This window comes from Anomaloglossus baeobatrachus, unplaced genomic scaffold (assembly GCF_048569485.1).
Source record: "Anomaloglossus baeobatrachus isolate aAnoBae1 unplaced genomic scaffold, aAnoBae1.hap1 Scaffold_382, whole genome shotgun sequence".
Classification (NCBI taxonomy): Eukaryota; Metazoa; Chordata; class Amphibia; order Anura; family Aromobatidae; genus Anomaloglossus; species Anomaloglossus baeobatrachus.
In genome coordinates, this window is record NW_027443163.1 from 172,601 (window position 1) to 200,331 (window position 27,731).

At 53.2% G+C, this 27,731-nt stretch overlaps 1 protein-coding gene across 2 annotated transcripts in view; it reads right to left on the minus strand.

Moving 5' to 3' along the window:
* The window catches only part of AREL1 (apoptosis resistant E3 ubiquitin protein ligase 1), a 187,984-nt gene that overhangs the window by 70,898 nt on the left and 89,355 nt on the right, over positions 1-27,731 (minus strand). The window lies entirely within an intron of this gene.

Genomic DNA, 27,731 nt, shown 5'->3' on the forward strand with positions numbered 1-27,731 from the left:
AAGTGTAAGGCCCCTCCCCTTCTGCATATACACCCCCCGTGGGATCACGGGCTCCTCAGTTTTAGTGCAAAAGCAAGAAGGAGGAAAGCCAATAACTGGTTAAACAAATTCAATCCGAAGGAACATCGGAGAACTGAAACCATTCAACATGAACAACATGTGTACCCGAAAAAAACAAAAATCCCGAAGGAAACAGGGCGGGTGCTGGGTCTCCCAATTGGAGCTAGAAGAAAAGAAATTTACGGTAAGTAACAAAATTCCCTTCTTCTTCGGCGCTCCATTGGGAGACCCAGACGATTGGGACGTCCAAAAGCAGTCCCTGGGTGGGTAAATTAATACCTCAAGTTAGGTCCGTAAAACGGCCCTTCCCTACATGGAGGCAACCGCCGCCTGCAGGACTCTTCTACCTAGGCTGGCATCCGCCTAAGGGTAGGTATGCACCTGATAATGCTTGGTGAAAGTGTGCAGACTCGACCAGGTAGCTGCCTGGCACACCTGCTGAGCCGTAGCCTGGTGCCGTAATGCCCAGGACGCACCCACGGCTCTGGTAGAATGGGCCTTCAGCCCTGATGGAACCGGAAGCCCAGCAGAACGGTAGGCTTCAAGATTTGTTTCCATGATCCATCGAGCCAGGGTGGATTTGGAAGCCTGTGACCCTTTACGCTGACCAGAGTCAAGTACAAAGAGTGCATCCGAGCGGCGCAGGGGCGCCGTGCGGGAAATGTAGATTCTGAGTGCTCTCACCAGATCCAACAAATGCAAATCCATTTCATATCGATGAACTGGATGAGGACAAAAGGAAGGTAAGGAGATATCCTGATTGAGATGAAAGGGGGATACCACCTTAGGTAGAAACTCCGGAATCGGGCGCAGCACTACCTTGTCTTGGTGAAACACCAGGAAGGGAGCTTTGGCTGACCGCGCTGCTAGTTCGGACACTCTCCGAAGAGATGTGACCGCTACCAGAAGAAGGGAATTTTGTTACTTACCGTAAATTCCTTTTCTTCTAGCTCTTATTGGGAGACCCAGACGATTGGGGTATAGCTACTGCCCTCTGGAGGCCACACAAAGCACTACATTAAAAGTGCAAGGCCCCTCCCCCTCTGGCTATACCCCCCCCGTGGTATCACGGGTTCTCCAGTTTTAGTGCCAAAGCAAGAAGGAGGAAGCCAATAACTGGTTTAAACAAATTAACTCCGAATAACATCGGAGAACTGAAAAACCGTTCAACATGAACAACATGTGTACCCGCAAACAACAAAAAAACATCCCGAAGGACAACAGGGCGGGTGCTGGGTCTCCCAATAAGAGCTAGAAGAAAAGGAATTTACGGTAAGTAACAAAATTCCCTTCTTCTTCAGCGCTCTATTGGGAGACCCAGACGATTGGGACGTCCAAAAGCTGTCCCTGGGTGGGTAAAGAAATACCTCATGTTAGAGCTGCAAAACAGCCCTCCCCTACGGGGGTGTCACTGCCGCCTGCAGGACTCTTCTACCTAAGCTGGCATCCGCCGAAGCATAGGTATGCACCTGATAATGCTTGGTGAAAGTGTGCAGACTGGACCAGGTAGCTGCCTGGCACACCTGTTGAGCCGAAGCCTGGTGACGTAATGCCCAGGACGCACCCACGGCTCTGGTTGAGTGGGCTTTTAGCCCTGAAGGAACCGGAAGCCCCGCAGAACGGTAGGCCTCTAGAATTGGTTCTTTGATCCATCGAGCCAGGGTGGCTTTAGAAGCCTGCAACCCCTTGCGCGGACCAGCGACAAGGACAAAAAGTGCATCGGCACGGCGCATGGGCGCCGTGCGGGAAATGTAGATTCTGAGTGCTCTCACCAGATCTAGCAAACGTAAGTCCTTTTCATACCGGTGAACCGGATGAGGACAAAACGAAGGCAAGGATATATCCTGATTAAGATGAAAAGAGGATACGACTTTAGGGAGAAACTCCGGAATAGGGCGCAGCACTACCTTGTCCTGGTGGAACACCAGGAAGGGAGCCTTGGATGACAGAGCTGCCAGCTCAGACACTCGCCGAAGCGATGTGATCGCAACAAGAAACGCCACTTTCTGTGACAGCCGAGAAAAGGAAACTTCCTTCAGAGGCTCGAAGGGCGGCTTCTGGAGAGCAACTAGTACCCTGTTCAGATCCCATGGATCTAACGGCCGCTTGTACGGGGGCACAATATGACAGACCCCCTGCAGGAACGTGCGCACCTTAGAAAGACGTGCTAGACGCTTCTGAAAAAACACGGATAGTGCCGAAACTTGCCCTTTAAGGGAGCTGAGCGACAAGCCCTTTTCTAACCCCGATTGCAGGAAGGAAAGAAACTTGGGCAATGCAAATGGCCAGGGAGACACTCCCTGAGTAGAGCACCAGGATAAGAAAATCTTCCACGTTCTGTGGTAGATCTTAGCCGAATTCGACTTTCTAGCTTGTCTCATTGTGGCAACGACTCCTTGAGATAATCCTGCAGATGCTAGGATCCAGGACTCAATGGCCACACAGTCAGGTTCAGGGCCGCAGAATTCTGATGGAAAAACGGCCCTTGGGACAGTAAGTCTGGTCGGTCTGGCAGTGACCACGGTCGACCGATCGTGAGATGCCACAGATCCGGATACCACGACCTCCTCGGCCAGTCTGGAGCGACGAGTATGATGCGGCTGCACTCGGATCTGATCTTGCGTAGCACTCTGGGCAAGAGCGCCAGAGGCGGAAACACGTATGGGAGCTGAAACTGCGACCAATCTTGAACCAAGGCGTCTGCCGCCAGAGCTCTTTGATCGCGCGACCTCGCCATGAATGCCGGGACCTTGTTGTTGTGCCGGGATGCCATTAGGTCGACGTCCGGCACTCCCCAGCGGCGACAGATTTCCTGAAACACGTCCGGGTGAAGGGACCATTCCCCTGCGTCCATGCCCTGGCGACTGAGGAAGTCTGCTTCCCAGTTTTCTACGCCTGGGATGTGAACCGCGGATATGGTGGATGCTCTGTCCTCCACCCACATTAGAATGCGCCGGACTTCTTGGAAGGCTTGCCGACTGCGCGTCCCTCCTTGGTGGTTGATGTATGCCACCGCTGTGGAGTTGTCCGATTGGATTCGGATCTGCTTTCCTTCCAGCCACTGTTGGAAGGCCAGTAGAGCAAGATACACTGCTCTGATCTCCAGAACATTGATCTGAAGGGTGGACTCCTGCGGTGTCCACGTCCCCTGAGCCCTGTGGTGGAGAAATACTGCTCCCCACCCTGACAGACTCGCATCTGTCGTGACTACTGCCCAGGATGGGGGCAGGAAGGATCTTCCCTGAGACAATGAGGTGGGAAGGAGCCACCATTGTAGGGAGTCCTTGGCCGTCTGGGAAAGCGAGACTTTCCTGTCCAGGGACGTTGACTTCCCGTCCCATTGGCGGATGAAACTGCGCAAAGGGAACTGCTTCCATGGCTGCCACCATCTTCCCTAGGAAATGCATGAGGCGCCGCAAGGGATGCAACTGGCCCTGCAGAAGAGATTGCACCCCTGTCTGTAGTGACCGCTGCTTGTTCAGCGGAAGCTTCACTATCGCTGCTAGAGTATGAAACTCCATGCCAAGATACGTTAGTGATTGAGTCGGTGATAGGATCGACTTTGGAAAGTTGATGATCCATCCGAAAGACTGTAGGGTCTCCAGCGTAGCATTCAGGCTGTGCTGACATGCCTCTTGAGAGGGAGCTTTGACCAATAAATCGTCTAGGTAAGGGATCACCGAGTGTCCCTGAGAGTGCAAGACTGCTACCACCGCCGCCATGACCTTGGTGAAGACCCGTGGGGCTGTTGCCAGACCAAATGGCAGAGCTACGAACTGAAAATGGTCGTCTCCTATCACAAAACGTAGAAAACGTTGATGTTCTGTAGCAATTGGCACGTGGAGATAAGCATCTTTGATGTCTATTGAGGCAAGGAAGTCTCCTCTGGACATTGAGGCAATGACAGAACGCAGGGTTTCCATCCGGAACTTCCTGGCGTGCACATGTTTGTTGAGCCGTTTTAGGTCCAGAACAGGACGGAACGAGCCGTCCTTTTTTGGAACCACAAAGAGATTGGAGTAAAACCCTTGCCCTTGTTCCTGAGGAGGGACTGGGATCACCACTCCTTCCGCTCTTAGGGAGCCCACCGCCTGCAGCAGAGCATCTGCTCGGTCTGGACGTGGGGAGGTTCTGAAGAACCGAGCTGGAGGACGAGAATTGAACTCGATTCTGTACCCGCGAGACAAAATGTCCGTCACCCACCGGTCTTTGACCTGTGACATCCAAATGCCGGAAAAGCGGGAGAGCCTGCCCCCGACCGGCGATGCGGAGGGAGGGGGCTGGAAGTCATGAGGTAGCTGCTTTGGAAGCGGTACCTCCATTTGCTTTCTTGGGGCGCGTGTGAGCCCGCCACGAATCTGAGTTTCTTTGCGTCCTCTGAGTCCCTTTGTACGAGGTAAATGGTGTCTTGCCCGAACCTCGAAAGGACTGAAACCTCTGCTGCCACTTTTTCTGCTGAGGTTTGGTTGTTCTGGGTTGTGGTAAAGAGGAGTCTTTACCCTTAGACTGCTTAATGATATCAGCCAATGGCTCGCCAAACAGTCTATCTCTAGATAAAGGCAAACTGGTTAAACATTTTTTGGAACCAGCATCTGCTTTCCAGTCCTTTAACCACAAGGCTCTGCGCAAAACTACCGAATTGGCGGACGCCATTGAGGTGCGACTGGTAGATTCTAGGACCGCATTGATAGCGTAAGACGCAAACGCCGACATCTGCGTGGTAAGGTGCGCCACTTGCGGCACTGCTGGATGTATGATAGCATCCACTTTTGCTAAGCCAGCTGAAATAGCTTGGAGTGCCCATACGGCTGCGAATGCCGGAGCAAACGACGCGCCGATAGCTTCATAGACAGATTTTAACCAAAGGTCCATCTGTCTGTCATTGGCATCTTTAAGTGAAGCGCCATCCTCCACTGCAACTATGGACCTAGCTGCGAGTTTGGAAATCGGGGGGTCTACCTTTGGACACTGTGTCCAGCGCTTGACCACCTCAGGGGGGAAAGGGAAACGCGTATCTTTAGAACGTTTAGAGAAACGCCTTTCTGGGTGAGCGTCGTGCTTCTGGATTGATTCTCTGAAGTCAGCGTGATCCAACAAAGCACTCAATTTACGCTTGGGATAAAGGAAACGAAACTTCTCCTGCTCCGCAGCCGCCTCTTCTGCTGAAGGGGCTGGGGGAGAAATATCCAACAGCCTATTGATGGCTGAGATAAGGTCGTTTACCATGGCATCCCCATCAGGGGTATCCAGGTTGAGAGGGGTTCCAGGAATGGATTCCTGATCACTCTCATCAGACACATCACAGGGAGACTGATTGCGCTGAGACCCTGAGCAGTGTGATGACGTCGAGGGTCTTTCCCAGCGAGCTCGCTTAGGGTGGCTGGGGCTATCATCTGACTCATAATCCTCGGCCTGTGAAGCCGGGGACTCCCCTGTGGGCTGGATTAATTCCAAGTGAGGGGGACCTGAGGACAGAGGCCTCGCCGTGCCCAAAGACTGAGCCCCATGCATAGATTGCAAGGTTTCAAGTATTTTTGCCATAGAGACAGACATATTATCAGCAAAAACTGCAAAGTCTGTCCCTGTCACCGGGGCAGGACTTACAGGCGTCTCAGCCTGGGTCACTCTCCCTCCTGACTCCGGCTGGCGAAGCAGCACCGGGTCGGAGCATTGCACACAATGGGGGTCATCGGAGCCTGCTGGTAGATTAGCCCCACATGCAGCACACGCAGTATACACAGCCCTAGCCTTGGCAGCCTTGCGTTTTGAGGATGGCATGTTGTTGCTTCCACAGAGTGATCTGGGAGATGCAGCCAGAAGCGACCTTACAGTGCAAGAAATACAATATCTCTATATCCTACACAGTACACCAATACACCGTGAGGCACTAGAGGGACCAGCACAGAAAAATCGCTTACCGCCCGCTTAAAAAGCGGGTGTGTGGTCGCCAGATAGCCCCTAGTCCAGGTCTCCCAGAGCCTTGCGTCCTTCCTCCAGCCAGACTGCATGTAATGGCTGCCGGCGTCCTGAGAGAGAAGGGGGGCGGGCCCTGGGCGTTCCTGGCCAAGAGCGGGAAGCCAGCTTCCCTCTGTGCATAGTGTGAGGGCTGGAGCATGTAAAACAGGCTCCAGCCCTCGTCGCTGCTAGCGAACAGCGTCTCTCCCCTACCCTGAATGACAGGGTGGGGGCGGGAACGAATCGGAGCTGCCGGCGTCCTAGGCCCAAAAAGCCGGGGACTCAATTTATAACCGCCGCCGCCGTAAAAGCGCGGACGGCGGATCCCCGGCGCACCACAAGTCACAGCAGCGCCGCCCGGTCCAGAGGGGGTCGGCGCTGCGTTCCCATACACAAACAATCCCCCAGTAATCTGTAGGGACACTGGCTCCAACGTTGCGGTCCCCGGCGCACTACAACACCCAGCCAGCCCGGAGTGTGTCTGTGCCTGCCGGGGACACAGAGTACCTGTATGATGCAGGGCCTGTCCCTGATCGTACTCCTGCTCCGTCTCCATCAGGTTCTAATGGGTCTGTGGATGGAGCCCGGCGTCAGAGCTGAGAGGCCGGCAGGATCCCACTTCCACAGAGCCCTACCAGGGGATGTGGAAGGAAAACAGCATGTCAGGCTCCAGCCCTGTACCAGCAATAGGTACCTCAACCTTACAACACCATCCAGGGGTGAGAAGGGAGCATGCTGGGGACACTATATGTGTCCTCTTTTCTTCCATCCGAAATAGTCAGCAGCTACTGCTGACTAAAATCTGTGGAGCTATGCATGGAATGTCTGACCTCCTTCGCACACAAAGCTAAAACTGGAGAACCCGTGATACCACGGGGGGGGTATAGCCAGAGGGGGAGGGGCCTTGCACTTTTAATGTAGTGCTTTGTGTGGCCTCCAGAGGGCAGTAGCTATACCCCAATCGTCTGGGTCTCCCAATAGAGCGCTGAAGAAAGGCCACTTTCTGTGAAAGTCGAGAAAGTGAAACATCCCTCAGAGGCTCGAAGGACGGCTTCTGGAGAGCAATTAGTACCCTGTTCAGATCCCATGGGTCTAACGGCCTCTTGTACGGAGGGACAATGTGACAAACCCCCTGCAGGAACGTGCGTACCTGAGGAAGTCGTGCTAGGCGCTTCTGAAAGAATACAGACAGCGCTGGGACTTGTCCTTTAAGGGAGCCGAGCGACAAACCTTTTTCCAAACCAGATTGCAGGAAGGAAAGAAAAGTAGGCAATGCAAATGGCCAGGGAGACACTCCCTGAGCAGAGCACTAAGATAAGAATATCTTCCACGTCCTGTGGTAGATCTTGGCAGACGTCGGCTTCCTAGCCCGTCTCATGGTGGCAATGACGTCTTGAGATAATCCTGAAGACGCTAGGATCCAGGACTCAATGGCCATACAGTCAGGTTCAGGGCCGTAGAATTCAGACAGAAAAACGGCCCTTGGGACAGTAAGTCTGGCCGGTCTGGTAGTGCCCACGGTTGGCCGACCGTGAGATGCCACAGATCCGGGTACCACGACCTCCTCGGCCAGTCTGGGGCGACGAGGATGGCGCGGCGGCAATCGGAGCTGATCTTGCGTAGCACTCTGGGCAACAGTGCCAGAGGGGGAAACACATAGGGTAGCTGGAACTGCGACCCATCCCGAACTAAGGCGCCTGCCGCCAGAGCTCTTTGATCGTGAGACCGCGCCATGAAAATCGGGACCTTGTTGTTGTGCCGAGACGCCATTAGGTCGACGTCCGGCATCCCCCAGCGGCTACAGATTTCCTGAAACACGTCCGGGTGCAGAGACTATTCCCCTGCGTCCATACCCTGGCGACTGAGGAAGTCTGCTTCCCAGTTTTCTACGCCCAGGATGTGAACTGCGGATATGGTGGATGCTCTGTCTTCCACCCACATCAGAATCCGCCGGACTGCCTGGGAGGCTTGCCGACTGCGTGTTCCGCCTTGGTGGTTGATGTATGCCACCGCTGTGGAGTTGTCCGACTGAATTCGGATCTGTTTGCCTTCCAGCCACTGCTGGAAGGCTTGCAGGGCAAGATACACTGCCCAGATTTCCAGAACATTGATCTGAAGGGTGGACTTTTGCTGAGTCCACGTACCCTGAGCCCTGTGGTGGAGAAAGACTGCTCCCCACCCTGACAGACTCGCGCCTGTCGTGACCACCGCCCAGGATGGGGGTAGGAAGGACTTTCCTTTTGACAATGAGGTGGGAAGAAGCCACCACTGAAGAGAGTCCTTGACCGTCTGAGAAAGGGAGACGTTCCTGTCTAGGGACGTCGACTTCCCATCCCATTGGCGGAGAATGTCCCATTGCAGTGGACGCAGATGAAACTGCGCGAAAGGGACTGCCTCCATTGCTGCTACCATCTTCGCGAAGAAGTGCATGAGGCGTCTTAAGGGGTGTGACTGGCCTTGAAGGAGAGACTGCACCCCCGTCTGTAGTGAACGCTGTTTGTCCAGCGGAAGCTTCACTATCGCTGAGAGAGTATGAAACTCCATGCCAAGATATGTCAGCGATTGGGTCGGGGTCAGAATTAACTTTGAAAAGTTGATGATCCACCCGAAACTCTGGAGAGTCTCCAGCGCAACGTTCAGGCCGTGTTGGCATGCCTCTTGAGAGGGTGCCTTGAGAAGTAGATCGTCCAAGTAAGGGATCACAGAGTGACCCTGAGAGTGCAGGACTGCTACCACTGCTGCCATGACCTTGGTGAAAACCCGTGGGGCTGTCGCCAGACCGAAGGGCAGGGCTACGAACTGAAGATGCTCGTCTTCTATAACGAATCGTAGCAAACGTTGGTGCTCTGGAGCAATCGGCACGTGGAGATAAGCATCCTGATGTCTATTGATGCTAGGAAATCTCCTTGAGACATTGAGGCAATGACGGAGCGGAGGGATTCCATCCGGAACCGCCTGGTTTTCATGTGTTGAGCAGTTATAGGTCCAGAACGGAACGGAAAGAGCCGTCCTTTTTTGGCACCACAACCAGATTGGAGTAAAAACCGTGACCTTGTTCCTGCAGAGGAACAGGGATTACCACTCCTTCTGCCTGCAGAAGAGCATCGGCTCGGTCGGGAGGTGGGTAAGTTCTGAAGAATCGAGCCGGAGGACGAGCACAGAACTCTATCCTGTACACGTGAGACAAAATGTCTCTCACCCACCGGTTTTTGACCTGTGGCAGCTAAATGTCGCCAAAGCGGGAGAGTCTGCCACCGACCGCGGATGCGGAGAGAGAGGGCTGAAAGTCATGAGGAAACCGCCTTGGTAGCGGTTCCTCCGGCTGCCTTCTCTGGGCGTGATTGAGCCCGCCAGGAATCTGAGCCCCTCTGAGCCTTTTGAGTCCTTATGGACGAGGAAAACTGGGACCTGCCCGAGCCTGGAAAGGACCGAAACCTCGACTGTCCTTTCCTCTGTTGGGTTTTGTTTGATCTGGGCTGGTGTAAGGAAGAATCCTTACCCTTGGACTGTTTAATGATTTCATCCAATCGCTCACCAAACAGTCTGACACCAGATAATGGCAAACTGGTTAAACACTTTTTTGGAAGCAGAATCTGCCTTCCATTCCCTTAACCACAAGGCTCTGCGTAAAAACCACGGAGTTGGCGGACGCCACTGACGTACGGCTCGTAGAGTCCAGGACAGCATTAATAGCGTAAGTCGCAATGCAAACATATGCGAGGTTAAGGACGCCATCTGCGGCACAGATGTACGTGTGACGGTGTCCACCTGCGCAAGACCAGCTGAAATAGCTTGGAGCGCCCATACGGCTGCGAATGCCGGAGCAAACGACACGCCGATAGCTTCATAGACAGATTTCAACCAGAGGTCCATCTGTCTGTCAATGGCATCTTTAAGTGAAGTCCCATCTTCCACTGCAACTATGGATCTAGCCGCAAGCCTGGAGATTGGGGGATCCACCTTTGGACACTGGGTCCAGCGCTTGACCACGTCAGGGGGAAAGGGATAACGTGTATCCTAAAGACGTGTGGAGAAACGCTTGTCTGGATAAGCGTGGTGTTTCTGGACTGCTTCTCTGAAGTCAGAGTGGCCCAAAAAGTACTGAATTTACGCTTGGGATACCTGAAATGGAATTTCTCCTGCTGCGCAGCTGACTCCTCCACTGGAGGGGCTGAGGGAGAAATATCCACCAGTCTATTGATGGACGCTATGAGATCGTTCACCATGGCGTCACTATTAGGAGCATCCAGATTGAAAGCGGTCTCAGGATCAGAATCCTGATCAGCTACCTCTGCCTCATCATACAGAGAATCCTCTCGCTGAGACCCTGACCAGTGTGTGAAGTCGAGGGTCTCTCCCAGCGAGCTCGCTTAGGCTGACTGGGACTGTCGTCCGTGCAGAGCCTTCAGCCTGGGATGTATGGGACCCCCTTGGAGCACGTATTAGTTCCAACTGAGGGAGACCGGGGGGCATTGTTCAACAGTGCCCATTGTCTGAGTCACCGGCCTGGACTGCAAAGTTTCTAGAATCTTGGTCATAGTCCCAGACATTTTATCCGCAAAAAAACTGCAAACTCTGTCCTCTGGACAGTTTCACAGGTGGCTCTCTCTGGGCCACCACTAGCAGAGACTCTACCCAATGGGGGTTAGTGGAACCTGCCGGTAAAACAGCCTCACATGCGGTACAGACAGCATAGAAAGCCTGTGCCTTGGCACCCTTGCTTTTCTGCGGACGACATGCTGTTGTCTCCTCAGAGCAATCCAGGGGTATATAGCCAAGAAGCGACCGTACAGTGCAAATATAGGTACAAGCATAAAGTACACAAAACACTGTGGCACTAGTGGGGTCAGCACCAAGGTGCTGCTTACCGCCCGCTTAAGCGGGTGTGTGGTCGCCAGAATCCCTTGACCGGGTCTCCCAGAGCCTGTGTCCGTTCTCCAGCTTAGACTGCATGCAGGAATGGCTGCCGGCGTCCTGTGAAGAGGGGCGGGCCGTGGGCGTGCCCCAGACAACGAGCGGGAAACTGGCGTCCCACTGTGCCCAGTGAGGGGGCTGGAGTATGTAAATAAGACTCCAGCCCTCGGTGCTGACCACTGTACAGCGTCCCGCCCCTTCCCTGACTGGCAGGCCCGGGGGCGGGAAGGAAACGAAACTAGGCCGCAAAAGCCGGAGACTCGATTTATAAGCGCTGCCGTCGTAAAAGCACGGTCAGCGCGGAAGTCCCCGGCGCACCACAAGTCTCATCCGCGCCGCAGCTTCTAGCAGCGGCCGGCGCGGCAGTTTCCCACACATTAACTCACTCAGCTAAGCTGCAGTGAGTATAGCCCCAGCGTGCAGCGCTGTTGTCCCCGGCGCACTAACACACCCAGCATGCTGGTGTGTGTGTGCGTGGTCTGTACGGGGACACAGAGTACCTTAACGTTGCAGGGCCTTGTCCCTGACGATACTCAGCTCCATTCCAGCAGGATCTCCGGGTCTGTGGATGGAGCCCGGCCTCAGAGCCTGGAGGCCGGTAAGATCCCACTTCACCCAGAGCCCTCAGGGGGATGGGGAAGGAAAGCAGCATGTGGGCTCCAGCCTCCGTACCCGCAATGGGTACCTCAACCTTAACAAACACCGCCGACAAAAGTGGGGTGAGAAGGGAGCATGCTGGGGGCCCTAGTATGGGCCCTCTTTTCTTCCATCCGACATAGTCAGCAGCTGCTGCTGACTAAACAGTGGAGCTATGCGTGGATGTCTGACCTCCTTCGCACAAAGCATAAAACTGAGGAGCCCGTGATCCCACTGGGGGTGTATAGCCAGAAGGGGAGGGGCCTTACACTTTTAGTGTAATACTTTGTGTGGCCTCCGGAGGCAGTAGCTATACACCCAATCGTCTGGGTCTCCCAATGGAGCGCCGAAGAAAAGTGCTTTTATTCCATATAATGTGAGAAAACTATACCTCATGACCATAACTTATCACAATAGTATAGGGAGAGAAGCTCCGCGTCACCGATAAAGTAGGTGCTCTAGGGTAAAAATTAGCACATAAGAAAAGGGTAACCCCGGCACACTACAACTCCCAGAAAAAAGGCAAAATGCAAAAAAATTGTATGCAATATTTTTATTAACACAATAGTTCCTTGAATGCTTTTTTTCAGAAAAAATGAATGTGGTCCAACAAACTGGACGTTTCGGCCACAGGCCTTCGTCAACATGGACTATTATCGTGCACAATCAAATGTATGCGAATATTCAATAGAGGACTAGGAGTTATGGAAATGAGTAGAGTCTCATATGTTTATCACGGTGTCAATTTGCATACCCATAATTGGAACGGTATATACGTCAAGGGTATTCAATGCTAGTACATCGATTCTATACTGTGTGTAGCCTTAGAATGGTGCTACAGAATAAGACCTATATGTATGGTGCCAAAGAGGGAAGGGGCAGCATGTATCTGTGCAGGTGACTTGTCACAGAACACACGTCCAGCAGCGGTTTGGTCCGGGCAATTGCACTTCCGGTTCTACCGGCTTCATTTTCCCCTACTGCCTGAGGACATAGAACGACTACACTGACACAGCACATGCAGGATTGTGCATCAGCTACTACAAGTCTCCTGCTTCACTGCTTTGTAGCAGGTGGAGATAGGATTCAATTCAAGTACCAGCTTATGGTTATTTCCCTGTGTCATGTCACCAGATACATGCTGCTTCTTTCCATTTTGGCACCATACATATAGGTCTTATTCTGTAGCACCATTCTAAGGCTACACACAGTATAGAATCGATGTACTAGCATTTAATACCCTTGAACCCTTGACGTATATACCGTTCCAATTATGGGTATGCAAATTGACACCGTGATAAACATATGAGACTCTACTCATTTCCATAACTCCTAGTCCTCTATTGAATATTCGCATACATTTGATTGTGCACGATAATAGTCCATGTTGACGAAGGCCTGTGGCCGAAACGTCCAGTTTGTTGGACCACATTCATTTTTTCTGAAAAAAAGCATTCAAGGAACTATTGTGTTAATAAAAATATTGCATACAATTTTTTTGCATTTTGCCTTTTTTCTGGGAGTTGTAGTGTGCCGGGGTTACCCTTTTCTTATCACAATAGTAGGCACGGGTGCCCACAATGGGGCAAAACACGTGCCTAGCACATACTCCTAAGCAATGTCAAAAAACAAGAGGAACCGGAGTAATAAATAGTGCAAAACAATGACGATTTTATTTAATATGTGAAATAGACAAAACACAGAAAAGGGGAAAAGATGGCCATATAAAACCCCATAAAATGCAAAGAATGGGGGGAATGAAAGTGAATGGGGACCCCAGGGGAAGGCAGCAGCATGTACAGAAACCAGCAAAGGTTGGTATAAAAACTGGCAAGAAAACTTTCACCATACACCATACAGTACTTTGAATAAATTGTCAGTAAAGTTTCCTGACTAGCACCCTCGCCTTTCCTCCCTGATGAAGCGGTGTCCACAGGGGTGCTATATATTCTTGCGAAACGTACGTTGGAGGTTTTAGGGGGCTTTCCCTTTGGGGGGGTCTCTTCTCAGTACTCTGCAAGCAGCCTTTTTTCTGCATACCATTATGATATTGGTGCATGGGATATGGTGGATTTCATATACACATTGTGCTTATAGCAGCTTTTTGATGTATTCTTTGCACTTTATAACTATTTCCTGCTGCTATATTGCACTACATCCACTATTGCACTCAGCACTTTATGATTAGAAATGTATGACATGCTGCCATGTTTGCACTTTATCTGTAATAGCTGCTAGTCAGGAAACTTTACTGACAATTTATTCAAAGTACTGTTATGGTGAAACCTTTCTTGCCAGTTTTTATACCAACCTCTGCTGGTTTCGGTACATGCTGCTGCCTTCCCCTGGGGTCCCCATTCACTTTCACTATTTTATGGGGTTTTATATGGCCATCTTTCCCCTTTTCTGTGTTTTGTCTATTTCACATATTAAATAAAATAGTCATTGTTTTGCAGTATTTATTACTCTGCTTCCTCTTGTTTATTCCATATAATGTGCAGGTAAAATAGTGGAAGGGAGAGAGCCGGATGCAGCCCCCCAAGGACGACTGCCGTTTCGCACCTTGTGTGCTTCTACGGGTCCGGCGACACCGAGTCTGTGGAGATGTGAGTGTTATCCACGGGAGAATGCAGCTGCCCGTGATTATGATCCAGGTTCGGGCCGCGGCTGACTTTAAAAGTCCATGAAGTAGAAAACCACGGCATACACCATCCAAGATCCAAAAAGTGCTTTTATCTAATATATAAAGCTGACTGCATGTGTGTCCACTAAAGGATTCCGCACCGTCGCATTTACAATCACGACATTTTGCACAGATGCCTCATGTGACTCAGGGAACGTCATAGACTATGTTTTGACAAGAAAGAAGGGAATTTTGTTACTTACCGTAAATTCCTTTTCTTCTAGCTCCAATTGGGAGACCCAGACGATTGGGTGTATAGCTACTGCCTCCGGAGGCCACACAAAGCATTACACTAAAAAGTGTAAGGCCCCTCCCCTTCTGGCTATACACCCCCCGTGGGATCACGGGCTGCTCAGTTTTAGTGCTAAAGCAAGAAGGAGGAAAGCCAATAACTGGTTTAAACAAATTCACTCCGAAGTAACATCGGAGAACTGAAACCGTTCAACATGAACAACATGTGTACCCGCAAACAACCAAAAATCCCGAAGGAAACAGGGCGGGTGCTGGGTCTCCCAATTGGAGCTAGAAGAAAAGGAATTTACGGTAAGTAACAAAATTCCCTTCTTCTTCGGCGCTCCATTGGGAGACCCAGACGATTGGCACGTCCAAAAGCAGTCCCTGGGTGGGTAAAATAATACCTCAAGTTAGAGCTGCAAAACAGCCCTCCCCTACGAGGAGGCAACTGCCGCCTGCAGGACTCTTCTACCTAGGCTGGCGTCCGCCGAAGCGTAGGTATGCACCTGATAATGTTTAGTGAAAGTGTGCAGGCTCGACCAGGTAGCCACCTGGCACACCTGTTGAGCCGTAGCCTGGTGTCGTAATGCCCAGGACGCACCCACGGCTCTGGTAGAATGGGCCTTCAGCCCTGATGGAACCGGAAGCCCAGCAGAACGGTAGGCTTCAAGAATTGGTTCCTTGATCCATCGAGCCAGGGTGGATTTGGAAGCTTGCGACCCTTTGCGCTTACCAGCGACAAGGACAAAGAGTGCATCCGAGCGGCGCAGGGGCGCCGTGCGGGAGATGTAGATTCTGAGTGCTCTCACCAGATCTAACAAATGCAAATCCTTCTCATACCGATGAACTGGATGAGGACAAAAGGAAGGTAAGGAGATATCCTGATTGAGATGAAAAGAGGATACCACCTTAGGGAGAAATTCCTGAATCGGGCGCAGCACTACCTTGTCCTGGTGAAACACCAGGAAGGGAGCTTTGGATGACAGCGCTGCTAGCTCAGACACTCTCCGAAGAGACGTGACCGCTACCAGAAAGGCCACTTTCTGTGAGAGTCGAGAAAGTGACACCTCCTTCAGAGGCTCGAAGGGCGGCTTCTGGAGAGCAACCAGTACCCTGTTCAGATCCCATGGATCTAACGGCCGTTTGTACGGAGGGACGATGTGACAAACCCCCTGCAGGAACGTGCGTACCTGAGGAAGTCGTGCTAGACGCTTCTGAAAAAATACTGATAGCGCTGAGACTTGTCCTTTAAGGGAGCCGAGCGCTAAGCCTTTTTCCAAACCAGATTGCAGGAAGGAAAGAAAAGTAGGCAATGCAAATGGCCAGGGGGACACTCCTTGTGCAGAGCACCAGGATAAGAAAATCTTCCACGTTCTGTGATAGATCTTAGCAGACGTGGGCTTCCTAGCCTGTCTCATGGTGGCCACGACCCCTTGAGATAATCCTGAAGACGCTAGGATCCAGGACTCAATGGCCACACAGTCAGGTTCAGGGCCGCAGAATTCAGATGGAAAAACGGCCCTTGTGACAGTAAGTCTGGCCGGTCTGGTAGCGCCCACGGTTGGCCGACCGTGAGATGCCACAGATCCGGGTACCACGATCTCCTCGGCCAGTCTGGGGCGACGAGTAAGACGCGGCGGCAATCGGACCTGATCTTGCGTAGCACTCTGGGCAAGAGTGCCAGAGGGGGAAACACATAGGGAAGCTGGAACTGCGACCAATCTTGCACCAAGGCGTCTGCCGCCAGAGCTCTTTGATCCATGAAGGTCGGGACCTTGTTGTTGTGCCGAGACGCCATTAGGTCGACGTCCGGCACTCCCCAGCGGCGGCAGATTTCCTGAAACACGTCCGGGTGAAGGGACCATTCCCCTGCGTCCATGCCCTGGCGACTGAGGAAGTCTGCTTCCCAGTTTTCTACGCCGGGGATGTGAACTGCGGATATGGTGGAGGCCGTGGCTTCCACCCACATCTGAATCCGCCGGACTTCCTGGAAGGCTTGCCGACTGCGTGTCCAACCTTGGTGGTTGATGTATGCCACCGCTGTGGAGTTGTCCGACTGAATTCGGATCTGATTCCCTTCCAGCCAGTGCTGGAAGGCTTGTAGGGCAAGATACACTGCCCTGATTTCCAGAACATTGATCTGAAGGGTGGACTCCTGCTGAGTCCACGTACCTTGAGCCCTGTGGTGGAGAAAAACTGCTCCCCACCCTGACAGGCTCGCGTCTGTCGTGACCACCGCCCAGGATGGGGGTAGGAAGGACCTTCCTTGTGATAATGAGGTGGGAAGAAGCCACCACTGAAGAGAGTCCTTGGCCGTCTGGGAAAGGGAGACTTTCCTGTCCAAGGACGTCGACTTCCTGTCCCATTGGCGGAGAATGTCCCATTGAAGTGGGCGCAGATGAAACTGCGCAAACGGAACTGCCTCCATTGCTGCCACCATCTTCCCTAGGAAGTGCATGAGGCGTCTTAAGGGGTGCGACTGGCCTTGAAGGAGAGACTGCACCCCTGTCTGTAGTGACCGCTGCTTGTCCAGCGGAAGCTTCACTACCGCTGAGAGAGTATGAAACTCCATGCCAAGATATGTTAGTGATTGGGTCGGTGACAGGTTTGACTTTGAAAAGTTGATGATCCACCCGAAGGTCTGGAGAGTCTCCAGCGCCACGTTCAGGCTGTGTTGGCATGCTCCTTGAGAGGGTGCCTTGACAAGTAGATCGTCCAAGTAAGGGATCACCGAGTGTCCCTGAGAATGCAAGACTGCTACCACTGCTGCCATGACCTTGGTGAAAACCCGTGGGGCTGTCGCCAGACCAAATGGCAGGGCTACGAACTGAAGGTGTTCGTCTCCTATAACGAAGCGTAGAAAACGCTGGTGCTCTGGAGCAATCGGCACGTGGAGATAAGCATCCTTGATGTCTATTGATGCTAGGAAATCTCCTTGAGACATTGAGGCAATGACGGAGCGGAGAGATTCCATCCGGAACCGCCTGGTTTTCACGTGCTTGTTGAGCAGTTTTAGGTCCAGAACAGGACGGAAAGAGCCGTCCTTTTTTGGCACCACAAACAGATTGGAGTAAAAACCTTGACCTCGTTCCTGAAGAGGAACAGGGATCACCACTCCCTCTGCCCTTAGAGAGCACACCGCCTGCAGAAGAGCATCGGCTCGGTCGGGATGTGGGGAAGTTCTGAAGAACCGAGGTGGAGGACGAGAACTGAACTCTATCCGGTACCCGTGAGACAAAATGTCTGTTACCCACCGGTCTTTGACCTGTGGCAGCCAAATGCCGCAAAAGCGGGAGAGCCTGCCACCGACCGAGGATGCGGAGAGAGGAGGCCGAAAGTCATGAGGCAGCCGGCTTGGAAGCGGTTCCTCCGGCTGCTTTCTTTGGGCGTGAGTGAGTCCGCCAGGAATCTGAACTCCTCTGCTCCTTCTGAGTCCTTTTGGACGAGGAGAATTGGGCCCTGCCCGAACCTCGAAAGGACCGAAACCTCGACTGTCCCCTCCACTGTTGAGGTTTGCTTGATCTGGGCTGGGGTAAGGAAGAGTCCTTACCCTTGGACTGTTTAATGATTTCCGCCAATTGCTCACCAAACAGTCTGTCTTGAGATAATGGCAAACTGGTTAAGCATTTTTTGGAAGCAGAATCTGCTTTCCATTCCTTTAACCATAAGGCTCTGCGTAAAACCACCGAGTTGGCGGACGCCATTGACGTACGGCTGGTAGAGTCCAAGACCGCATTGATAGCGTAAGTCGCAAACGCAGACATTTGCGAGGTCAAGGACGCCACTTGCGGCACTGATGGACGTATGATAGAGTCCACCTGCGCCAGACCAGCTGAAATAGCTTGGAGTGCCCACACGGCTGCGAATGCTGGAGCAAACGACGCGCCGATAGCTTCATAGACAGATTTCAACCAAAGGTCCATCTGTCTGTCATTGGCATCTTTAAGTGAAGCCCCATCTTCCACTGCAACTATGGATCTAGACGCAAGCCTGGAGATTGGGGGGTCCACCTTTGGACACTGGGTCCAGCGTTTGACCACGTCAGGGGGAAAGGGATAACGTGTATCCTTAAGACGTTTGGAGAAACGCTTATCTGGATAAGCATGGTGTTTCTGGACTGCTTCTCTGAAGTCAGCGTGGTCCAGAAAAGAGCTCAATTTACGTTTGGGATACCTGAAATGGAATTTCTCCTGCTGTGCTGCTGCCTCCTCCGCTGGAGGAGAAATATCCAGCAGTCTATTGATGGCCGCTATAAGATCATTCACCATGGCGTCACCATCAGGGGTATCCAGGTTGAGAGCAGTCTCCGGATTAGACTCATGATCACCTAGTTCTGTCTCATCATACAGAGAATCCTCTCGCTGAGACCCTGACCAGCGTGATGACGCCGAGGGTCTCTCCCAGCGAGCTCGCTTAGGCTGCCTGGGACTGTCGTCCGAGTCAGAGCCTTCAGCCTGTGATGCCTGGGACCCCCTTGGAGCACGGATTAGTTCCAACTGAGGGGGACCGGGGAACATTGAATCAGCAGTGCCCATGGTCTGAGTGACCGGCCTGGACTGCAAAGTTTCTAGAATTTTTGTCATAGTCACAGACATCTTATCAGCAAAAACTGCAAACTCTGTCCCCGTCACCGGGGCAGGGTTCACAGGCGTCTCTGCCTGGGCCACTACTAGCATAGACTCCGGCTGACGAAGTGGCACAGGGACCGAACATTGCACACAATGGGGGTCAGTGGAACCTGCCGGTAGATCAGCCCCACATGCGGTACAAGCAGCATAGAAAGCCTGTGCCTTGGCACCCTTGCTTTTTGCGGATGACATGCTGTTGTCTCCTCAGAGCAATATAGGGGTATAAGCCAAGAAGCGACCGTACAGTGCAATATATAGGTACAGACAAAAGTACACAAAACAAACACTGTGGCACTAGTGGGGTCAGCACCTAGGTGCTGCTTACCGCCCGCTTAACAGCGGGTGTGTGGTCGCCAGAATCCCCTGTCTGGGTCTCCCAGGGCTATGTCCATTCTCCAGCTCAGACTGCGTGCAGGAATGGCTGCCGGCGTCCTGTGAAGAGGGGCGGGCCGTGGGCGTGCTGCAGACAAAGAGCGGGAAACTGGCGTCCCACTGTGCCCAGTGAGAGGGCTGGAGTATGTAAATAAGACTCCAGCCCTCGGCGCTGACTATTGTACAGCGTCTCTCCCCTTCCCTGACTGACAGGGCTGGGGGCGGGAACGAAACGTAACTAGGCCGCAGAAGCCGGGGACTAGATTTATAAGCGCTGCCGTCGTAAAAGCACGGTCGGCGCGAAGTCCCCAACGCACCACAAGTCGCAGCCGCGCCGCAGTCTCCGTGGCGGCCGGCGCGGTAGTTCCCCACACATAAACTCACTCAGCAAAGCTGCAGTGAGTATAACCCAAGCGCGCAGCGCTACTGTCCCCGGCGCATTAGAACACCCAGCAACGCTGGAGTGTGTCTGTGCCTGTCTGTACGGGGACACAGAGTACCTGAATGTTGCAGGGCCTTGTCCCTGACGGTACCCAGCTCCGTATCCAGCAGGATCTCCGGGTCTGTGGATGGAGCCCGGCCTCAGAGTCTGGAGGCCGGTAAGATCCCACTTCACCAGAGCCCTCAGGGGGATGGGGAAGGAAAGCAGCATGTGGGCTCCAGCCTCCGTACCCGCAATGGGTACCTCAACCTTAACAAACACCGCCAACAAGAGTGGGGTGAGAAGGGAGCATGCTGGGGGCCCTTTGCATGGGCCCTCTTTTCTTCCATCCGATATAGTCAGCAGCTACTGCTGACTAAACAGTGGAGCTATGCGTGGATGTCTGACCTCCTTCGCACAAAGCTTGAAAACTGAGCAGCCCGTGATCCCACGGGGGGTGTATAGCCAGAAGGGGAGGGGCCTTACACTTTTTAGTGTAATGCTTTGTGTGGCCTCCGGAGGCAGTAGCTATACACCCAATCGTCTGGGTCTCCCAATGGAGCGCCGAAGAAATTTAACCCCGCGCTTTACAGTTACTCTCCAAAAAACCTCCATTAAAGTGAATGGAGCTGTGAGCTAAAGGTTATTAGTAGGAACTGTGAGTGGTTGCTATAGGAACAAAATAAACTGTTAGTATAAGAAGCTTATGTGTGAGGGAATAAGATGTCAGTGGGGAGACGAATAGAGACAGAAAGAGACACAGACAGACGGGGGAAAGAGACAGACGGGGGAAAGAGACAGACGGGGGAAAGAGACTGACGGGGGAAAGAGACTGACGGGGGAAAGAGACAGACGGGGGAAAGAGACAGACGGGGGAAAGAGACAGACGGGGGAAAGAGACAGACGGGGGAAAGAGACAGACGGGGGAAAGAGACAGACGGGGGAAAGAGACAGACGGGGGAAAGAGACAGACGGGGGAAAGAGACAGACGGGGGAAAGAGACAGACGGGGGAAAGAGACAGACGGGGGAAAGAGACAGACGGGGGAAAGAGACAGACGGGGGAAAGAGACAGACGGGGGAAAGAGACAGACGGGGGAAAGAGACAGACGGGGGAAAGAGACAGACGGGGGAAAGAGACAGACGGGGGAAAGAGACAGACGGGGGAAAGAGACAGACGGGGGAAAGAGACAGACGGGGGAAAGAGACAGACGGGGGAAAGAGAGACGGGGGAAAGAGACAGACGGGGGAAAGAGACAGACGGGGGAAAGAGACAGACGGGGGAAAGAGACTGACGGGGGAAAGAGACTGACGGGGGAAAGAGACTGACGGGGGAAAGAGACTGACGGGGGAAAGAGACTGACGGGGGAAAGAGACTGACGGGGGAAAGAGACTGACGGGGGAAAGAGACTGACGGGGGAAAGAGACTGACGGGGGAAAGAGACTGACGGGGGAAAGAGACTGACGGGGGAAAGAGACTGACGGGGGAAAGAGACTGACGGGGGAAAGAGACTGACGGGGGAAAGAGACTGACGGGGGAAAGAGACTGACGGGGGAAAGAGACTGACGGGGGAAAGAGACTGACGGGGGAAAGAGACTGACGGGGGAAAGAGACTGACGGGGGAAAGAGACTGACGGGGGAAAGAGACTGACGGGGGAAAGAGACTGTCGGGGGGAAGAGACTGTCGGGGGGAAGAGACTGTCGGGGGGAAGAGACTGTCGGGGGGAAGAGACTGTCGGGGGGAAGAGACTGTCGGGGGGAAGAGACTGTCGGGGGGAAGAGACTGTCGGGGGGAAGAGACTGTCGGGGGGAAGAGACTGTCGGGGGGAAGAGACTGTCGGGGGGAAGAGACTGTCGGGGGGAAGAGACTGACGGGGGGAAGAGACTGACGGGGGGAAGAGACTGACGGGGGGAAGAGACTGACGGGGGGAAGAGACTGACGGGGGGAAGAGACTGACGGGGGGAAGAGACTGACGAGGGAAAGAGACTGACGAGGGAAAGAGACTGACGGGGGAAAGAGACTGACGGGGGAAAGAGACTGACGGGGGAAAGAGACTGACGGGGGAAAGAGACTGACGGGGGAAAGAGACTGACGGGGGAAAGAGACTGACGGGGGAAAGAGACAGACGGGGGAAAGAGACAGACGGGGGAAAGAGACAGACGGGGGAAAGAGACAGACGGGGGAAAGAGACTGACGGGGGAAAGAGACAGACGGGGAAAGAGACTGACGGGGGAAAGAGACTGACGGGGGAAAGAGACTGACGGGGGAAAGAGATAGAGGGAGACAGACACAGAGAGAGACAGACACAGAGCTAGAGAGAGACAGACACAGAGCTAGAGAGAGACAGACAGAGACGGATACAGAGACAGATAGAGAGATAGACACACAGACAGACACACAGAGACAGAGAGACAGACAGAGACTGGGAGAGACAGACAGAGACTGGGAGAGAGACAGAGAGACGAAGGGAATTTTGTTACTTACCGTAAATTCCTTTTCTTCTAGCTCTTATTGGGAGACCCAGACGATTGGGTGTATAGCACTGCCTCCGGAGGCCACACAAAGCAATTACACTAAAAAGTGTAAGGCCCCTCCCCTTCTGGCTATACACCCCCAGTGGGATCACTGGCTCACCAGTTTTAGTGCAAAAGCAAGAAGGAGGAAAGCCAATAACTGGTTTAAACAAATTCACTCCGAGTAACATCGGAGAACTGAAAACCGTTCAACATGAACAACATGTGTACCCGCAAACAAACCAAAAATCCCGAAGGACAACAGGGCGGGTGCTGGGTCTCCCAATAAGAGCTAGAAGAAAAGGAATTTACGGTAAGTAACAAAATTCCCTTCTTCTTCGGCGCTCTATTGGGAGACCCAGACGATTGGGACGTCCAAAAGCTGTCCCTGGGTGGGTAAAGAAATACCTCATGTTAGAGCTGCAAAGACAGCCCTCCCCTACGGGGAGGCAACTGCCGCCTGCAGGACTCTTCTACCTAGGCTGGCGTCCGCCGAAGCATAGGTATGCACCTGATAATGTTTGGTGAAAGTGTGCAGACTCGACCAGGTAGCTGCCTGGCACACCTGTTGAGCCGTAGCCTGGTGTCGTAATGCCCAGGACGCACCCACGGCTCTGGTAGAATGGGCCTTCAGCCCTGATGGAACCGGAAGCCCCGCAGAACGGTAGGCTTCAAGAATTGGTTCTTTGATCCATCGAGCCAGGGTGGCCTTAGAAGCCTGCGACCCTTTGCGCTTACCAGCGACAAGGACAAAGAGTGCATCCGAACGGCGCAGTGGCGCCGTGCGGGAAATGTAGATTCTGAGTGCTCTCACCAGATCTAACAAATGTAAATCCTTCTCATACCGATGAACTGCATGAGGACAAAACGAAGGCAAAGAGATATCCTGATTAAGATGAAAAGAGGATACCACCTTCGGGAGAAACTCCTGAATGGGGCGCAGCACTACCTTGTCCTGGTGGAAGACCAGGAAGGGAGCCTTGGAAGACAGCGCTGCTAGCTCAGACACTCTCCGAAGAGATGTGATCGCTACCAGAAAAGCCACTTTCTGTGATAGTCTAGAAAGTGAAACCTCCCTCAGAGGCTCGAAGGGCGGCTTCTGGAGGGCAACTAGTACCCTGTTCAGATCCCATGGATCTAACGGCCGCTTGTACGGGGGGACGATATGGCAAACCCCCTGTAGGAACGTGCGCACCTTAGAAAGTCGTGCTAGACGCTTCTGAAAAAAGACGGATAGCGCCGAGACTTGTCCTTTAAGGGAGCCGAGCGACAAACCTTTTTCTAACCCAGATTGCAGGAAAGAAAGAAGGGTAGGTAATGCAAATGGCCAGGGAGACACTCCCTGAGCAGAGCACCAGGATAAGAATATCCTCCACGTTCTGTGGTAGATCTTAGCAGACGTGGGCTTCCTAGCCTGTCTCATGGTGGCAACGACCCCTTGGGATAAGCCTGAAGACGCTAGGATCCAGGACTCAATGGCCACGCAGTCAGGTTGAGGGCCGCAGAATTCCGATGGAAAAACGGCCCTTGGGACAGTAAGTCTGGTCGGTCTGGTAGTGCCCACGGTTGGCCGACCGTGAGATGCCACAGATCCGGATACCACGCCCTCCTCGGCCAGTCTGGAGCGACGAGTATGACGCGGCTGCAGTCGGATCTGATCTTGCGTAGCACTCTGGGCAAGAGTGCCAGAGGTGGAAACACATAAGGGAGCCGGAACTGCGACCAATCTTGCACTAGGGCGTCTGCTGCCAGAGCTCTTTGATCGCGAGACCGTGCCATGAAGGTTGGGACCTTGTTGTTGTGCCGGGACGCCATTAGGTCGACGTCCGGCCTTCCCCATCGGCGACAGATTTCCTGAAACACGTCCGGGTGAAGGGACCATTCCCCTGCGTCCATGCCCTGGCGACTGAGGAAGTCTGCTTCCCAGTTTTCTACGCCGGGGATGTGAACTGCGGATATGGTGGAGGCCGTGGCTTCCACCCACATCATAATGCGCCGGACTTCCTGGAAGGCTTGCCGACTGCGAGTCCCCCCTTGGTGATTGATGTATGCCACCGCTGTGGAGTTGTCCGATTGAATTCGGATCTGCTTCCCTTCCAGCCACTGCTGGAAGGCTAGTAGGGCAAGAAACACTGCTCTGATTTCCAGAACATTGATCTGAAGGATGGACTCCTGCTGAGTCCACGTACCCTGAGCCCTGTGGTGGAGAAACACTGCTCCCCACCCTGACAGACTCGCGTCTGTCGTGACCACCCGCCCAGGACTGTGGTAGGAAGGATCTTCCCTGTGATAATGAGGTGGAAAGGAGCCACCACTGCAGAGAGTCCTTGGCCGTCTGGGAAAGGGAGACTTTCCTGTCCAGGGATGTCGACTTCCCGTCCCATTGGCGGAGAATGTCCCATTGAAGTGGACGCAGATGAAACTGCGCAAACGGAACCGCCTCTATTGCCGCCACCATCTTCCCGAGGAAGTGCATGAGGCGTCTTAAGGAGTGCGACTGACTTTGAAGGAGAGCCTGCACCCCAGTTTGTAGAGACCGCTGCTTGTCCAGCGGAAGCTTCACTATCGCTGAGAGAGTATGAAACTCCATGCCAAGATACGTTAGTGATTGGGTCGGTGACAGATTTGACTTTGGGAAGTTGATGATCCACCCGAACGCCTGGAGAGTCTCCAGTGCAAAATTCAGGCTGAGTTGGCATGCCTCCTGAGAGGGTGCCTTGACCAGTAGATCGTCCAAGTAAGGGATCACAGAGTGTCCGTGAGAGTGCAAGACTGCTACCACTGCTGCCATGATCTTGGTGAACACCCGAGGGGCTGTCGCCAGACTAAATGGCAGAGCCACGAACTGAAGATGGTCGTCCCCTATCACGAAGCGCAGAAAGCGTTGGTGCTCCGTAGCAATCGGCACGTGGAGATAAGCATCTTTGATGTCTATTGATGCTAGGAAATCTCCTTGGGACATTGAGGCAATGACTGAGCGAAGGGATTCCATCCGGAACCGCCTGGCGTTCACATGCTTGTTGAGCAGTTTTAGGTCCAGAACAGGACGGAAGGAGCCGTCCTTTTTTGGAACCACAAAGAGATTGGAGTAAAATCCTCGCCCCCGTTCCCGAGGGGGGACAGGGATCACGACTCCTTCTGCTCTTAGAGAGTCCACCGCCTGCAGCAGGGCATCTGCTCGGTTGGGGTGTGGGGAGGTTCTGAAGAACCGAAGTGGAGGCCGAGAACTGAACTCGATTCTGTACCCGCGAGACAAAATGTCTGTTACCCACCGGTCTTTGACCTGTGACAGCCAAATGTCGCAAAAGCGGGAGAGCCTGCCACCGACCGAGGATGCGGAGGGAGGAGGCCGAAAGTCATGAGGTAGCCGCCTTGGAAGCGGTTCCTCCATTTGCTTTCCTGGGGCGTGAGTGAGCCCGCCAGGAATCTGAGCTCCCTTGTCCTTTCTGAGTCGTTTTGGACGAGGAGAATTGGGCCTTGCCCGAGCCTCGAAAGGACCGAAACCTCGACTGCCACTTTTTCTGTTGAGGTTTACTTGCTCTGGGTTGTGGCAAGGAAGAGTCCTTACCCTTGGACTGTTTTATGATTTCAGCCAATGGCTCACCAAACAGTCTGTCTCTAGATAATGGCAAGCTGGTTAAGCATTTTTTGGAACCAGCATCTGCTTTCCAGTCCTTTAACCATAAGGCTCTGCGCAAAACCACAGAATTGGCGGCCGCCATAGAGGTACGGCTCGTAGATTCTAGGACAGCATTGATAGCATAGGTCGCAAACGCAGACATTTGCGAAGTTAGGGACGCCACCTGCGGTACTGCTGGATGCATGATAGCATCCACCTGTGCTAAACCAGCTGAAATAGCTTGGAGTGCCCACACGGCCGCGAATGCTGGAGCAAACGACGCGCCGATAGCTTCATAGACAGATTTCAACCAAAGGTCCATCTGTCTGTCGTTGGCATCTTTAAGTGAAGCGCCATCCTCTACTGCGACTATGGATCTAGCCGCAAGCTTGGAAATTGGGGGATCCACCTTTGGACACTGGGTCCAGCGTTTGGCCACTTCAGATGGAAAAGGATAACGAGTATCCTTAGAACGTTTAGAGAAACGCTTGTCTGGATGAGCGTCGTGCTTCTGGATTGATTCTCTGAAGTCAGAGTGGTCCAAAAAAGCACTTAATTTACGCTTGGGATATAGGAAATGGAACTTCTCCTGCTGTGCAGCTGCCTCCTCTGCAGAAGGGGCTGGGGGAGAAATATCCAACAGTCTATTAATCGCCGATATAAGGTCATTAACCATGGCGTCACCATCAGGGGCATCCAGATTGAGAGGGGCCTCAGGATTAGAATCCTGATCACCGTCCTCAGTCTCATCACAGAGAGACTCTTCTCGCTGAGACCCTGAGCAGTGTGATGACGTCGAGGGTCTTTCCCAGCGAGCTCGCTTAGGCTGCCTGGGACTGTCATCTGAGTCAGAGACTTCAGCTTGTGATGCTTGAGACCCCCTTGAAGTACGGATTAGTTCCAACTGAGGGGGACCGGAGAGCATAGACACAGCAGTGTCCATGGTCTGAGGAACTGGCCTGGCCTGCAAGGTCTCCAGGATTTTTGTCATAGTCACAGACATTTTATCAGCAAACACTGCAAAGTCTGTCCCCGTCACCGGGGCAGGGTTCACAGGCGACTCTGCCTGGGCTACCACCACAATAGGCTCTGGCTGCCGAAGTGCCACTGGGACTGAACATTGCACACAATGTGAATCATTGGAGCCTGCCGGTAGATCAGCCCCACATGCAGTACAAACAGTGTACACAGCCCGTGCCTTGGCAGCCTTGCGTTTTGCGGATGACATGTTGCTGCCTCCTCAGAGCAGTACAGGGTGTCCAGCCAAGAAGCGACCTTACAGTGCAACTATATATATATATATATATATGGTACCAAGAAAAAAGTACACTAATATAACACTGAGGCACTAGTGGGGCCAGCACTACTGTGCTGCTTACCGCCCGCTTAGGAGCGGTGTGTGGTCGCCAGAAATCCCTCTAGTCTGGGTCTCCCAGAGCCTGCTGCCTTTCCCCAGCCAGATCGCATGTGTAATGGCTGCCGGCGTCCTTGTGGAGAGGGGGGGCGGGCCCTGGGCGTACACCGACGAAGAGCGGGAAGTCTGCTTCCCCCTGTGCCTAGTGAGAGGGCTGGAGCATGTAAATAAAGCTCCAGCCCTCGGCGCTGCCAATTGAGCAGCGTCTCTCCCCTACCCTGATTGACAGGGTGGGGGCGGGAACGAAGCGGCGCTAGGCCGCAGAAGCCGGGGGCTAAAGTT